The sequence below is a fragment of the Andrographis paniculata genome, unplaced genomic scaffold (assembly GCF_009805555.1).
Source record: "Andrographis paniculata isolate CXL003 unplaced genomic scaffold, ASM980555v1 Contig62END, whole genome shotgun sequence".
NCBI lineage: Eukaryota > Viridiplantae > Streptophyta > Magnoliopsida > Lamiales > Acanthaceae > Andrographis > Andrographis paniculata.
In genome coordinates, this window is record NW_026137598.1 from 8,891,843 (window position 1) to 8,906,440 (window position 14,598).

Genomic DNA, 14,598 nt, shown 5'->3' on the forward strand with positions numbered 1-14,598 from the left:
CCCTTCCGTTCAGATATATCGGCGATGGCATTAAAATCACCGCCAATCAGCCAGGGGGATCCCAGTGACGAAATCGCGGTGTCATGTAAGAAAGACCAAAGCTCGCGGCGCTGGGTGATAGAACACCTCGCATATATGCCAGATAAAAGAAAAGGCCGGCGAATCTGTGGAGATGATACCTGCACATGAAGACACTGATCGATCTCCGATATAGGCGCCAGTGTATAAGAATCATCAGCAAGAATCCAGATAGAATTAGCCGTGTTGGTTAGCATCTGAGAGAAACCAAACCGCCGGCAGAAGAAAGCAGTGTCCGCCAGAACCATAGGTTCAAGGATGATGAGAAGGCGGATACGGTGTTGCTTACAAAGCCAATGTACCTCCCGTTGAGCCCTGGGGTTACCAATTCCTCGAACATTCCAGACCAGAATGTAGGTGTCTGTCATCGAGTACTAGCAGAAGGGCGACGAGAGGAACTTACTTGCTGACGAGAGATGCTGCGGGTGATCGGCCTAGAGAAGGTTGGCGGCAGAGCCTGTGGCCGGTCATCCGACACTGTCTCCAAAGATCCGCTGAGAGACGGAGGATCAGCAGCCTGGTTCAAAACGCACACCCCTCTGCTCGGATGCGACTCCGTCGACAGAGCGACAACAGGGAGCGGTTCCGACGAAGTCCGCAGGAGGGGTGGGTTCGGACCAGATTCAGGGAGGAGCTCTGTCCCTGTAGTTGCATCAGCAGGGAGATCACAAGAGTGAAGATCAGTGGTACCTCTCGGGGAGAGAGACAGTGAATCAATGAGGGGCGGTTGGCCATCCTTAATAAGGGGCGAGTCACCATCCGAGTCCTCGGCGAAAGTGGCATGAAGTGCAGAGTCCTCATCCCGCTGGGTGTCCGAGGAAGGAGAACCCGTGGCCGATAGGCATGTGTCCACTGAAAGATCACGTCGATCGCAGATAGGTGATGCAGGGGGGTCCGAGAGCAGCACTGCCTTCCCCTTATCCAGGCCATGACCAGAGGGGAGTCCCCAGATTGCCAAAGACTGAGCAGGAGGAAGCGACACAGGCTCCGGGGGTACCTGCATATCATCAGGAAGCAGTGGTAAAGGCGGCGAGGGTACCTGATCGTCCAAAGGGGGCTGCAGAAGAGACCGAGGGCTGGAGCGGTGGCAGGAGTCGCTGGAGTGGGACTCAGCCGACAGTCGTCCAGCGGGGAAGCAGGACTGTCGATCGGGGGCTCAGCTGTAGTCTGTCCAGCCAGAGGGCGGGCCGGAGAGGTTTCCGAAGGCGCCCGGAAGTCCCCAAAAGTAACTCGAACACCAGAGGTAAGCAGATCGCAGAGGCATCCCCCCGTGAGTGGGCAAAGGTCACCCGAGGAGGAGCGTGGGGGCGATGAGCCTCCGCAGGGCCGCTGAGATGCGCCGGTATTACCTGCTGTGAATTCCTGGCCGTCTGTGATGGATTTGGGGCCACTTGTGTCTCCCCAAAGGACACCCGCACACCTGAACGAAGGCGTCTGGAACCGTTCAACTCCGGTATGTCATCAGAAGGTCTCCGGGTAGAAGGCTGGGGGTCCTGGCGGAGGGGCCGAAGAGGAGCCTGCAAGGAGCCAGAATCATTAGTGATACCAGTAGAAGGCGTACCCCGATTTCGATTGCGGCGCCGACGACGGCGTCGAGCAGTGGGGGGCCGGGATTCCATGATATCACCAGAGGCAGGGGCCGCAGAGATCTCAGAAGGGCCATGCACCGAGTCATGGCGACCAGAAGGCGCAGCAGGAGGATCCTGCGCAGCTGATACGGTCGCTGGTACCGGCTGCGAAGAAGGTCTGCGTAAACAAGCCTCTGCTTTATGTCCGAGATGGCGGCAGAGTGAGCAGAAACTAGGTAGACGCTCATAGATGACCTTCTGCTCGAGCACACCAGTACCCACATCAATCTCGAAGGCATGCAGGAGGGGCTTCGTAAGGTCAATTTCCACACAGACTCTGGCGTGGGAGCACCGACTCCGAGTCGCCGTAGGGGTATCAACCTTCAGAGGGGTCCCAATGCCAGCAGCAACCGTAAATAAAAGATCTCTGTGATACATGTGGAGAGGAAGTAGTGGGAGCGTAACCCACACCGGAACATGTGGGGGTTCCTCGGTAGTTTTGAAATCGGGGGTCCATTTGAGAACTCTCATCGGGAATCCTTTGATGAACCAAGTTCCTCGAATCCAAAGTCGCATATAATCAGCCTCGGTAGTGAGGCGAATCACAATATGGCGGTGATTAAGATGCTGCAAAACAAACTTCCCCGCCAAACAGAAACTCGCAAAACCTTCGGTAAGATCTTTCCAAGAAGAGTACCCATGAGAGAATTTACCGATAAGAATGTACGGGTGCGAGGCTGTGTACCTTGCTGTTTCGTCAGCAGTAAAAGCAAGGCGCGGCTGTCCAGCAGTAGAAATCCATTGTCCAATAGCAGTCGGACGAGGCTCCGCCAGAAAAGAGTAAGGACTGTCCTCAGGAATCTCGGAGTTGAGTCCGGAGGTGACAGCATTGGCAAAAGACTTGTGGGAATGGAGATGGTTAGTAGCAGAGGTGAGGCGTACCGAACCATCAGTTGGGGAGGTTGCTGGCGGCCGGCAGCAGCCTGAGCGGCCATATCCGGCAATTCCACGGCAGAACCCTAGCTCCGGAAGGAGTCGGCGGCTGTCATCGGAGACGGTGGTAAAGGATGGGGTGCTGGGGCTGCCAGGGCCAGAGAATCAACAGTGCCGTCAGACCGGCGCTCAGAGCGCCAGAGCAGCAGAGAAACCGACGACGACAAGGGCCAGAGGCAGCCGTGAAGTCTGGGCACCGTTCAGGCACTGAACCCGCGTCTGGGGGCTTCTGGGTCGGGAGACACAGTGGCAGGACCAGGAGGGTGGTCTGGCGTCAGGGTCGGGCGGAGTAGCGGGGCGTCGTGTCGGGATGACAAAACGTCGGGGTCAGTGACCGCCGCGACACCTGGGCCCCAGTCGGGAAGTGTTCTGGCGTCGGGGCACCGACTGGGGGTTGGCGGGGTCGGGGAGAAAAGTGGTGGCACCGAGTCGGGACAAACCGTCGGGACCAGTGACAACCACGAACCCTGGGCCTCGGGCGGGAGTGTGGTCGGGCAGCGAAGACGGTCGGAGAGGCGCCGAGTCGGGGCAACCTTCGGGACCGGAGACAGCCTCGGTCGGGCCAAGGTCGGGATCAACCTTCGGGAGCAGAGACGGCCTCGGTCGCGCCTCGGTCGGGATCAACCTTCGAGACCAGAGACGACCTCGGTCGGGCCTCGGTCGGGATCAACCTTCGGGACCAGAGACGGCCTCGGTCGGGCCTCGATCGGGATCAACCGTCGGGACCAGAGACGGCCTCGGTCGGGCCTCGGTCGGGAGCAACCTACGGGACCAGAGACGGCCTCGGTCGGGACTCGGTCGGGAGATCACCCGTCGGGAGAAACAGCAGTCGCGATCCCTGGGCCTCAGTCGGGGGATGCTCTGGCGTCAAGGAGCACCGACCAAGGTGTATGTCGGGGTCGGGTGGAACAGTATCGGGACCAGAGAGTTGGTCGGGCAGCGGAGTCGGCGGAATATGCAGAGGCGGCGTCTCGGGAACTCAACCGTCAGGAGGCCAACCGTCGGGAGATCAACTGTCGGGAGGTCAACCGTCGGGAGGAGGGCAACCGTCGGGGGAGTCACCGGCGGTTCCCAACGGTGTATTCCGGCGGTCGGGTGGCGGGTTCAGGGACTCCTCAACCCTGCGAGGACAGTGACGGTGGCCGATTGACGATCCGACGTCGGAGACGGGGAGAACGGCGGCGTCGAAGGTGTCGCAAATCAGGGCTACGGCGACGGCGACCTAGGGCAAACGGCGGACAGTGGTGTAGAGGTGGCGACTCGCGGCGGTAGCCCGCCCTGGGGGTTTTCCGGCCAGGGGAACACGATCCCGTCGTCAGAATGGTGGTCCGACGGCGGGGGGATGCCGAAACGCGGTGGCGACGGTGCGGGAGGCCAACCGTCAGGGGCGGAGCCGGCGGCGTATTCCGGCGATCGAGGGGTGGATTCGGGGACACCTCAGCCCTGCGAGTTCAGTGACGGTGGCCAAACGGCGATCCAACGCCGGTGTTGAGAGATACCGGCGCTGAAAGTATCGCCGCGCAGAGCAGTAGCGGCCGACGGTGCTGCAGCGATTTCCGGCGGTGGTTGGGTGGGGACGGGGGTTATGGAGGATGGCGACCACGATGGTGATGAGGCGCCGGGCTGAAAACGCCGGCAGCGGCGAGTTCGCCGGTGACGTCGTTTCGGGGCTGACGAGAGCGGCGGCTGGGGGCGGTTTCCGGCGACGGGGCTTGTAGGGGGGGGTTTCGGGGATGGGAGTCGAGTGACGGTGGCAGATTGGCCGTCCGGGTTGGATCCGGGAACAGCGGGCAGGGTGGAGGGTTCGCCAAGGGTGGAGGGTTTTTTTTTTTTTTTTTTTTTTTTTTTTTTTTTTGGCTGGGCTCAAAGAGCTGCCTACGTACCCCAACGGGATCAAGCCATACGTAGTTCTGCAAAGTTCGGTACAAGTGCTGCAAATGTAAATAAAGAGTGTAAGCAAATAAAAGCTAACGGAAGCGAAAGCACGGAAGGCCCGCCGCGTCAGCATGGATGAGGCCACGGGTCCTCGCTGGGATGTCCGCCGGCTCAAGGATCCGCATATGAGGAAGGGCAACAGAGGTGTTCGCCAAGTTGTCCGCCACTTTATTGCCCTCGCGGAAAATATGAGAGATCCTCCACTCGATGCTGCGAAGCTGTAGGCGCAGGTGGTGGAGACAAGGCTGGAGAGTCCAGTGTCCCGTCGAGGAGGAGATGAGAGAGATACTGCTGGCCGAGTCCGTCTCGATCCAGAGAGGGAGGAGGCCGCGGGCAACCGCCAGGTCCACTCCAGATCGAATCGCCTGCAGTTCGGCCAAAGTGTTCGTCGTATTCAAAAGGGGAACTTGGAATGCCACAATTGGGGCGCCGGTGGCATCCCGAATGACGCCCGCGGCTCCAGCGGCGCCTGGATTCCCGAGCGATGCCCCATCAGTGTTGAGTTTGAACCAGCCTGGAGACGGGGCTTCCCAGCGTACCATGACCGGCGGCCGAAGAACCGGAGGCGGGAGGCGAAGGCCGAGAGTGGAGGCTAAGTGCACCTCCCCAGGCCAGTGCTGTCGCTGAAGGAGGCCAGCACGGCCCAACACCTGCAAATGAGAGTGAATACGCCAAATAATCCTGTCAGAGGAAATCTGGATACCTCGGTGTTTGGCGTCATTCCGTGCCGTCCAAAGAAACCAGAAGGCCAGAAGTGGGATATAGGTACGGATGCTCCGCGCATGTGGGGAGGACAGACGCCAAGCAGAGACCATCAGGTGGGGCGCATGTGTCCGCGGGGTTCGGATACGGAATAGGTCGGCAAGATGGCGCCACACGCGCTGGGCAACCGCCGACGAGAAGAATAAGTGTGCAAAAGTCTCGGATTCACTGCAGCACTGGCAGCGAGAAACAATAGGGAGACCCAGCCTCCAAAGGGCCTCGTCAACAGGTATCCGACGGCGAAATAAACGCCATAGGAATACCGACATCGTAGGCGTAAGTAGTGGCGACCAGAGGCAGCAGGAAAGCCAACTCCGAGCCCCGGCTGTCCGGCTCATCTCCCAGGCTGAGGTAGTAGTAAAAGTACCTGTGTCCGAAGCCTTCCATATCGGCTGATCCGCTATCAGGGGGTCAAAAGGAATCGCAGAGACCCGCTGAACAAGGGATGCCGGAAGGTAGGCCTGAAGGCGCGTCAAATCCCACGACCCGTTAACCCACATCTCTTTCACCCGAATCGGCGGAGGGCGGTCCCGGCGGTCAGTGCAGAGAGGGCGATCGCCGCACCAAGTATCATACCAGAAGAAACAGTCCCCACGCCCCAAGTTCCAAGTGATCTGCGTCTGTGCCTCATCGCGGATCTGGCAAAGACGTTTCCAGACCGGGCTGTCGTAGTTCCGGCAGGGGGCGAGACCCGGGAAGGAGCTGCGGAAATATTTATGCTGGAGCGCGCGAGCCCAAAGAGAGGAACCATCTCTGAGACGCCACCACAATTTAAGCGAGAAGGCGCGAACCATGTCGGACAGGCGGCGAATACCAAGCCCGCCCTCGTCCTGGGGCCTCGCCGCATCCATCCAGGAAATCCAATGGCGGCGACGGTGGCCATGATAGGAGCCCCAGAAGAAACGAGCACAGAGCTGCTCCACTGAGTGTAGGACAGCCTGGGGGGGGTTAAGGACCTGTAGGAGGTAAAGGGGAAGCGAGAAGAGCGTGCTTCTGATCAGTTGCAAGCGACCTCCGTGAGAGAGAACGGAGCGGTCCCAACGCTGCAGATATCGCCGCAGTTTCCCAAGTAGGTCTTCGTAGAGGATATTACGCCGATTGCCCACATAGAGCGGGGCGCCGAGGTACGTAAGGGGAAGTCCAACCCTGCCGAAACCAGTGACGGACTGAAGCTGTCGCTGGACCCTCTCCGGGCATCGGCGGCTAAATACCAGCTGACTTTTCTGACAGTTCACCATCTGGCCAGTAGTTCGCGCATACGTCGTCAGAAAATCCGTCAAGAGGCTGATTCGATCACCACGGGTATTGGCAAAGATGAGAACATCATCCGCATAGGCTAGGTGCGTCAATCGGAACCGACCACGACACCGATAGTACAGGTCCGGGTACCGATTGTATAGGCGCTCCAAGCCGCGAGATAAGAGATCTGCAGCCAAAACAAAGAGAGTCGGGGACAGGGGGTCTCCCTGCCTGAGGCCTCGCGAGGAGGGGAAGAAACCGCCCAAGTCCCCATTCACAAGAATCGAGTACCAAGCATGCTCGACACAATTCATAATCAAGGTGATAAAATGAGGCGGGAAACCGAACCTGGTAAGGGCATGTCGCAAGAACCGCCACGATACCCGATCGTATGCCTTATTCAAATCCAGTTTCAGCAGCAAATTGTGCGAGTCCCCCCTCAAATTGAGATCATGTACCATTTCCGATGCCAGCAAAATATTGTCTGCAATTGCCCGACCTTTGACAAAACCACTCTGGTGTGGCGACAGAAGCTGCGGCAGTAGCGGACCAAGTCGCACAGTGAGTAACTTCGTGAAGATCTTAGAACTCACATTACAGAGGCTGATAGGCCGAAAATCAGCCCAAGCGACTGGCCCGTCCGTCTTGGGGATAAGCACAAGTGTCGTTGCCGTATAGAACTTCAGAAGAGGAGCTCCCGAGAAGAAATCCAGAACAGCATCGAAAACATCCTCGTGAATAATATCCCAACACGTTTGATAGAAAGCGGCGGAAAAGCCATCAGGGCCAGCCACACTGTCCTTGTCAATCGAGAAAACCACAGCACGAACCTCCGCAAGTGTTGGTGGTTCCAGCAACCGAGCACATTCAGCCAAAGGAACCTGAGGCGGAGGGTCCGCCAGTGCATCCATCCCCGAGGTGTCTGCATCGTCAGGCTGACCAAACATCTCGGAGAAGTAGGTAATAGCTGACTGCTTAATGGCTGAGTGATCAGTGAGGGTACGAGCACCGTCCCTCATCGAGAAAAGCGTAGCCCGCCGACGCCGTTCCTTCACCATGGAGTGGAACATTCTGGAGTTTCGCTCTCCCTCAACTGCCCAACGACATGCTGCTTTTTGTTTCCAGAAGGCCTCCTCAAGAGAAATCGCATGTGTCAAGGCTGCTGCGCTCCGTTGACGACGGAGGAGGTTGGCGTCAGAGGGATCCCGATCGAAATCCGCTTCGCACTCCTCAGCATCTTTCTCTGCTGCTGCAAGTACCTGAAACACATTACCAAATACCTGTTTGTTCCACCACTTCAGAGCCTGCTTGAGGCGTCCGAGTTTCAATCGCAGGTTGAGGAGACCGGTGGTGCCCGTCGGGACAGCCCAACTCTGGCGGACGTGGTCCTGAAAAGAGTGGTGTCTAGTCCACATGTTCTGAAACCGGAATGCAGAGGCTAGGCGGTGCCGTTCATGCGAGAAACGGACCAAGAGCGGGGCGTGGTCCGAATGCATCCGCGGTAAGTGCCTGACTCGAGTTGTCTCCGCAAAATCCTCCCAGGCAGAGCTGTAAAGAATGCGATCAAGGCGCTCCCAAACCCGCCGATTGGTCCATGTGTGCGGGGGGCCCTCGAAACCAGCATCAATGAGGTTCGCATCGAGGATTGCGGTCGAGAAATCCTGAATAGAGCGCAATTTAGGCCGACCCGGGCCCTTCCGTTCAGATATATCGGCGATGGCATTAAAATCACCGCCAATCAGCCAGGGGGATCCCAGTGACGAAATCGCGGTGTCATGTAAGAAAGACCAAAGCTCGCGGCGCTGGGTGATAGAACACCTCGCATATATGCCAGATAAAAGAAAAGGCCGGCGAATCTGTGGAGATGATACCTGCACATGAAGACACTGATCGATCTCCGATATAGGCGCCAGTGTATAAGAATCATCAGCAAGAATCCAGATAGAATTAGCCGTGTTGGTTAGCATCTGAGAGAAACCAAACCGCCGGCAGAAGAAAGCAGTGTCCGCCAGAACCATGGGTTCAAGGATGATGAGAAGGCGGATACGGTGTTGCTTACAAAGCCAATGTACCTCCCGTTGAGCCCTGGGGTTACCAATTCCTCGAACATTCCAGACCAGAATGTAGGTGTCTGTCATCGAGTACTAGCAGAAGGGCGACGAGAGGAACTTACTTGCTGACGAGAGATGCTGCGGGTGATCGGCCTAGAGAAGGTTGGCGGCAGAGCCTGTGGCCGGTCATCCGACACTGTCTCCAAGGATCCGCTGAGAGACGGAGGATCAGCAGCCTGGTTCAAAACGCACACCCCTCTGCTCGGATGCGACTCCGTCGACAGAGCGACAACAGGGAGCGGTTCCGACGAAGTCCGCAGGAGGGGTGGGTTCGGACCAGATTCAGGGAGGAGCTCTGTCCCTGTAGTTGCATCAGCAGGGAGATCACAAGAGTGAAGATCAGTGGTACCTCTCGGGGAGAGAGACAGTGAATCAATGAGGGGCGGTTGGCCATCCTTAATAAGGGGCGAGTCACCATCCGAGTCCTCGGCGAAAGTGGCATGAAGTGCAGAGTCCTCATCCCGCTGGGTGTCCGAGGAAGGAGAACCCGTGGCCGATAGGCATGTGTCCACTGAAAGATCACGTCGATCGCAGATAGGTGATGCAGGGGGGTCCGAGAGCAGCACTGCCTTCCCCTTATCCAGGCCATGACCAGAGGGGAGTCCCCAGATTGCCAAAGACTGAGCAGGAGGAAGCGACACAGGCTCCGGGGGTACCTGCATATCATCAGGAAGCAGTGGTAAAGGCGGCGAGGGTACCTGATCGTCCAAAGGGGGCTGCAGAAAGAGACCGAGGGCTGGAGCGGTGGCAGGAGTCGCTGGAGTGGGACTCAGCCGACAGTCGTCCAGCGGGGAAGCAGGACTGTCGATCGGGGGCTCAGCTGTAGTCTGTCCAGCCAGAGGGCGGACCGGAGAGGTTTCCGAAGGCGCCCGGAAGTCCCCAAAAGTAACTCGAACACCAGAGGTAAGCAGGATCGCAGAGGCATCCCCCCGTGAGTGGGCAAAGGTCACCCGAGGAGGAGCGTGGGGGCGATGAGCCTCCGCAGGGCCGCTGAGATGCGCCGGTATTACCTGCTGTGAATTCCTGGCCGTCTGTGATGGATTTGGGGCCACTTGTGTCTCCCCAAAGGACACCCGCACACCTGAACGAAGGCGTCTGGAACCGTTCAACTCCGGTATGTCATCAGAAGGTCTCCGGGTAGAAGGCTGGGGGTCCTGGCGGAGGGGCCGAAGAGGAGCCTGCAAGGAGCCAGAATCATTAGTGATACCAGTAGAAGGCGTACCCCGATTTCGATTGCGGCGCCGACGACGGCGTCGAGCAGTGGGGGGCCGGGATTCCATGATATCACCAGAGGCAGGGGCCGCAGAGATCTCAGAAGGGCCATGCACCGAGTCATGGCGACCAGAAGGCGCAGCAGGAGGATCCTGCGCAGCTGATACGGTCGCTGGTACCGGCTGCGAAGAAGGTCTGCGTAAACAAGCCTCTGCTTTATGTCCGAGATGGCGGCAGAGTGAGCAGAAACTAGGTAGACGCTCATAGATGACCTTCTGCTCGAGCACACCAGTACCCACATCAATCTCGAAGGCATGCAGGAGGGGCTTCGTAAGGTCAATTTCCACACAGACTCTGGCGTGGGAGCACCGACTCCGAGTCGCCGTAGGGGTATCAACCTTCAGAGGGGTCCCAATGCCAGCAGCAACCGTAAATAAAAGATCTCTGTGATACATGTGGAGAGGAAGTAGTGGGAGCGTAACCCACACCGGAACATGTGGGGGTTCCTCGGTAGTTTTGAAATCGGGGGTCCATTTGAGAACTCTCATCGGGAATCCTTTGATGAACCAAGTTCCTCGAATCCAAAGTCGCATATAATCAGCCTCGGTAGTGAGGCGAATCACAATATGGCGGTGATTAAGATGCTGCAAAACAAACTTCCCCGCCAAACAGAAACTCGCAAAACCTTCGGTAAGATCTTTCCAAGAAGAGTACCCATGAGAGAATTTACCGATAAGAATGTACGGGTGCGAGGCTGTGTACCTTGCTGTTTCGTCAGCAGTAAAAGCAAGGCGCGGCTGTCCAGCAGTAGAAATCCATTGTCCAATAGCAGTCGGACGAGGCTCCGCCAGAAAAGAGTAAGGACTGTCCTCAGGAATCTCGGAGTGGAGTCCGGAGGTGACAGCATTGGCAAAAGACTTGTGGGAATGGAGATGGTTAGTAGCAGAGGTGAGGCGTACCGAACCATCAGTTTGGGGAGGTTGCTGGCGGCCGGCAGCAGCCTGAGCGGCCATATCCGGCAATTCCACGGCAGAACCCTAGCTCCGGAAGGAGTCGGCGGCTGTCATCGGAGACGGTGGTAAAGGATGGGGTGCTGGGGCTGCCAGGGCCAGAGAATCAACAGTGCCGTCAGACCGGCGCTCAGAGCGCCAGAGCAGCAGAGAAACCGACGACGACAAGGGCCAGAGGCAGCCGTGAAGTCTGGGCACCGTTCAGGCACTGAACCCGCGTCTGGGGGCTTCTGGGTCGGGAGACACAGTGGCGGGACCAGGAGGGTGGTCTGGCGTCAGGGTCGGGCGGAGTAGCGGGGCGTCGTGTCGGGATGACAAAACGTCGGGGTCAGTGACCGCCGCGACACCTGGGCCCCAGTCGGGAAGTGTTCTGGCGTCGGGGCACCGACTGGGGGTTGGCGGGGTCGGGGAGAAAAGTGGTGGCACCGAGTCGGGACAAACCGTCGGGACCAGTGACAACCACGAACCCTGGGCCTCGGGCGGGAGTGTGGTCGGGCAGCGAAGACGGTCGGAGAGGCGCCGAGTCGGGGCAACCTTCGGGACCGGAGACAGCCTCGGTCGGGCCAAGGTCGGGATCAACCTTCGGGAGCAGAGACGGCCTCGGTCGGGATCAACCTTCGAGACCAGGCGACCTCGGTCGGCCTCGGTCGGGATCAACCTTCGGGACCAGAGACGGCCTCGGTCGGGCCTCGATCGGGATCAACCGTCGGGACCAGAGACGGCCTCGGTCGGGCCTCGGTCGGGAGCAACCTACGGGACCAGAGACGGCCTCGGTCGGGACTCGGTCGGGAGATCACCCGTCGGGAGAAACAGCAGTCGCGATCCCTGGGCCTCAGTCGGGGGATGCTCTGGCGTCAAGGAGCACCGACCAAGGTGTATGTCGGGGTCGGGTGGAACAGTATCGGGACCAGAGAGTTGGTCGGGCAGCGGAGTCGGCGGAATATGCAGAGGCGGCGTCTCGGGAACTCAACCGTCAGGAGGCCAACCGTCGGGAGATCAACTGTCGGGAGGTCAACCGTCGGGAGGAGGGCAACCGTCGGGGGAGTCACCGGCGGTTCCCAACGGTGTATTCCGGCGGTCGGGTGGCGGGTTCAGGGACTCCTCAACCCTGCGAGGACAGTGACGGTGGCCGATTGACGATCCGACGTCGGAGACGGGAGAACGGCGGCGTCGAAGGTGTCGCAAATCAGGGCTACGGCGACGGCGACCTAGGGCAAGCGGCGGACAGTGGTGTAGAGGTGGCGACTCGCGGCGGTAGCCCGGCCCTGGGGGTTTTCCGGCCAGGGGAACACGATCCCGTCGTCAGAATGGTGGTCCGACGGCGGGGGGATGCCGAAACGCGGTGGCGACGGTGCGGGAGGCCAACCGTCAGGGGCGGAGCCGGCGGCGTATTCCGGCGATCGAGGGGTGGATTCGGGGACACCTCAGCCCTGCGAGTTCAGTGACGGTGGCCAAACGGCGATCCAACGCCGGTGTTGAGAGATACCGGCGCTGAAAGTATCGCCGCGCAGGGCAGTAGCGGCCGACGGTGCTGCAGCGATTTCCGGCGGCGGTTGGGTGGGGACGGGGGTTATGGAGGATGGCGACCACGATGGTGATGAGGCGCCGGGCTGAAAACGCCGGCAGCGGCGAGTTCGCCGGTGACGTCGTTTCGGGGCTGACGAGAGCGGCGGCTGGGGGCGGTTTCCGGCGACGGGGCTCGGTGTAGGGGGGGTTTTCGGGGATGGCGAGTCGAGTGACGGTGGCAGATTGGCCGTCCGGCGTCTGGATCCGCCGGAACAGCGACGGCAGTGGCTGGAGGCGTGAATCGCCAAGGGCTGGAGAGCGTTTGGTTTGGGGGGGTTTAGGGTTTAGGGTTTAGGGTTTAGGGTTTAGGGTTTAGGGTTTAGGGTTTTTTTTTTTTTTTTTTTTTTTTTTTTTTTTTTTTTTTTTTTTTTTGGCTGGGCTCAAAGAGCTGCCTACGTACCCCAACGGGATCAAGCCATACGTAGTTCTGCAAAGTTCGGTACAAGTGCTGCAAATGTAAATAAAGAGTGTAAGCAAATAAAAGCTAACGGAAGCGAAAGCACGGAAGGCCCGCCGCGTCAGCATGGATGAGGCCACGGGTCCTCGCTGGGATGTCCGCCGGCTCAAGGATCCGCATATGAGGAAGGGCAACAGAGGTGTTCGCCAAGTTGTCCGCCACTTTATTGCCCTCGCGGAAAATATGAGAGATCCTCCACTCGATGCTGCGAAGCTGTAGGCGCAGGTGGTGGAGACAAGGCTGGAGAGTCCAGTGTCCCGTCGAGGAGGAGATGAGAGAGATACTGCTGGCCGAGTCCGTCTCGATCCAGAGAGGGAGGAGGCCGCGGGCAACCGCCAGGTCCACTCCAGATCGAATCGCCTGCAGTTCGGCCAAAGTGTTCGTCGTATTCAAAAGGGGAACTTGGAATGCCACAATTGGGGCGCCGGTGGCATCCCGAATGACGCCCGCGGCTCCAGCGGCGCCTGGATTCCCGAGCGATGCCCCATCAGTGTTGAGTTTGAACCAGCCTGGAGACGGGGCTTCCCAGCGTACCATGACCGGCGGCCGAAGAACCGGAGGCGGGAGGCGAAGGCCGAGAGTGGAGGCTAAGTGCACCTCCCCAGGCCAGTGCTGTCGCTGAAGGAGGCCAGCACGGCCCAACACCTGCAAATGAGAGTGAATACGCCAAATAATCCTGTCAGAGGAAATCTGGATACCTCGGTGTTTGGCGTCATTCCGTGCCGTCCAAAGAAACCAGAAGGCCAGAAGTGGGATATAGGTACGGATGCTCCGCGCATGTGGGGAGGACAGACGCCAAGCAGAGACCATCAGGTGGGGCGCATGTGTCCGCGGGGTTCGGATACGGAATAGGTCGGCAAGATGGCGCCACACGCGCTGGGCAACCGCCGACGAGAAGAATAAGTGTGCAAAAGTCTCGGATTCACTGCAGCACTGGCAGCGAGAAACAATAGGGAGACCCAGCCTCCAAAGGGCCTCGTCAACAGGTATCCGACGGCGAAATAAACGCCATAGGAATACCGACATCGTAGGCGTAAGTAGTGGCGACCAGAGGCAGCAGGAAAGCCAACTCCGAGCCCCGGCTGTCCGGCTCATCTCCCAGGCTGAGGTAGTAGTAAAAGTACCTGTGTCCGAAGCCTTCCATATCGGCTGATCCGCTATCAGGGGGTCAAAAGGAATCGCAGAGACCCGCTGAACAAGGGATGCCGGAAGGTAGGCCTGAAGGCGCGTCAAATCCCACGACCCGTTAACCCACATCTCTTTCACCCGAATCGGCGGAGGGCGGTCCCGGCGGTCAGTGCAGAGAGGGCGATCGCCGCACCAAGTATCATACCAGAAGAAACAGTCCCCACGCCCCAAGTTCCAAGTGATCTGCGTCTGTGCCTCATCGCGGATCTGGCAAAGACGTTTCCAGACCGGGCTGTCGTAGTTCCGGCAGGGGGCGAGACCCGGGAAGGAGCTGCGGAAATATTTATGCTGGAGCGCGCGAGCCCAAAGAGAGGAACCATCTCTGAGACGCCACCACAATTTAAGCGAGAAGGCGCGAACCATGTCGGACAGGCGGCGAATACCAAGCCCGCCCTCGTCCTGGGGCCTCGCCGCATCCATCCAGGAAATCCAATGGCGGCGACGGTGGCCATGATAGGAGCCCCAGAAGAAACGAGCAC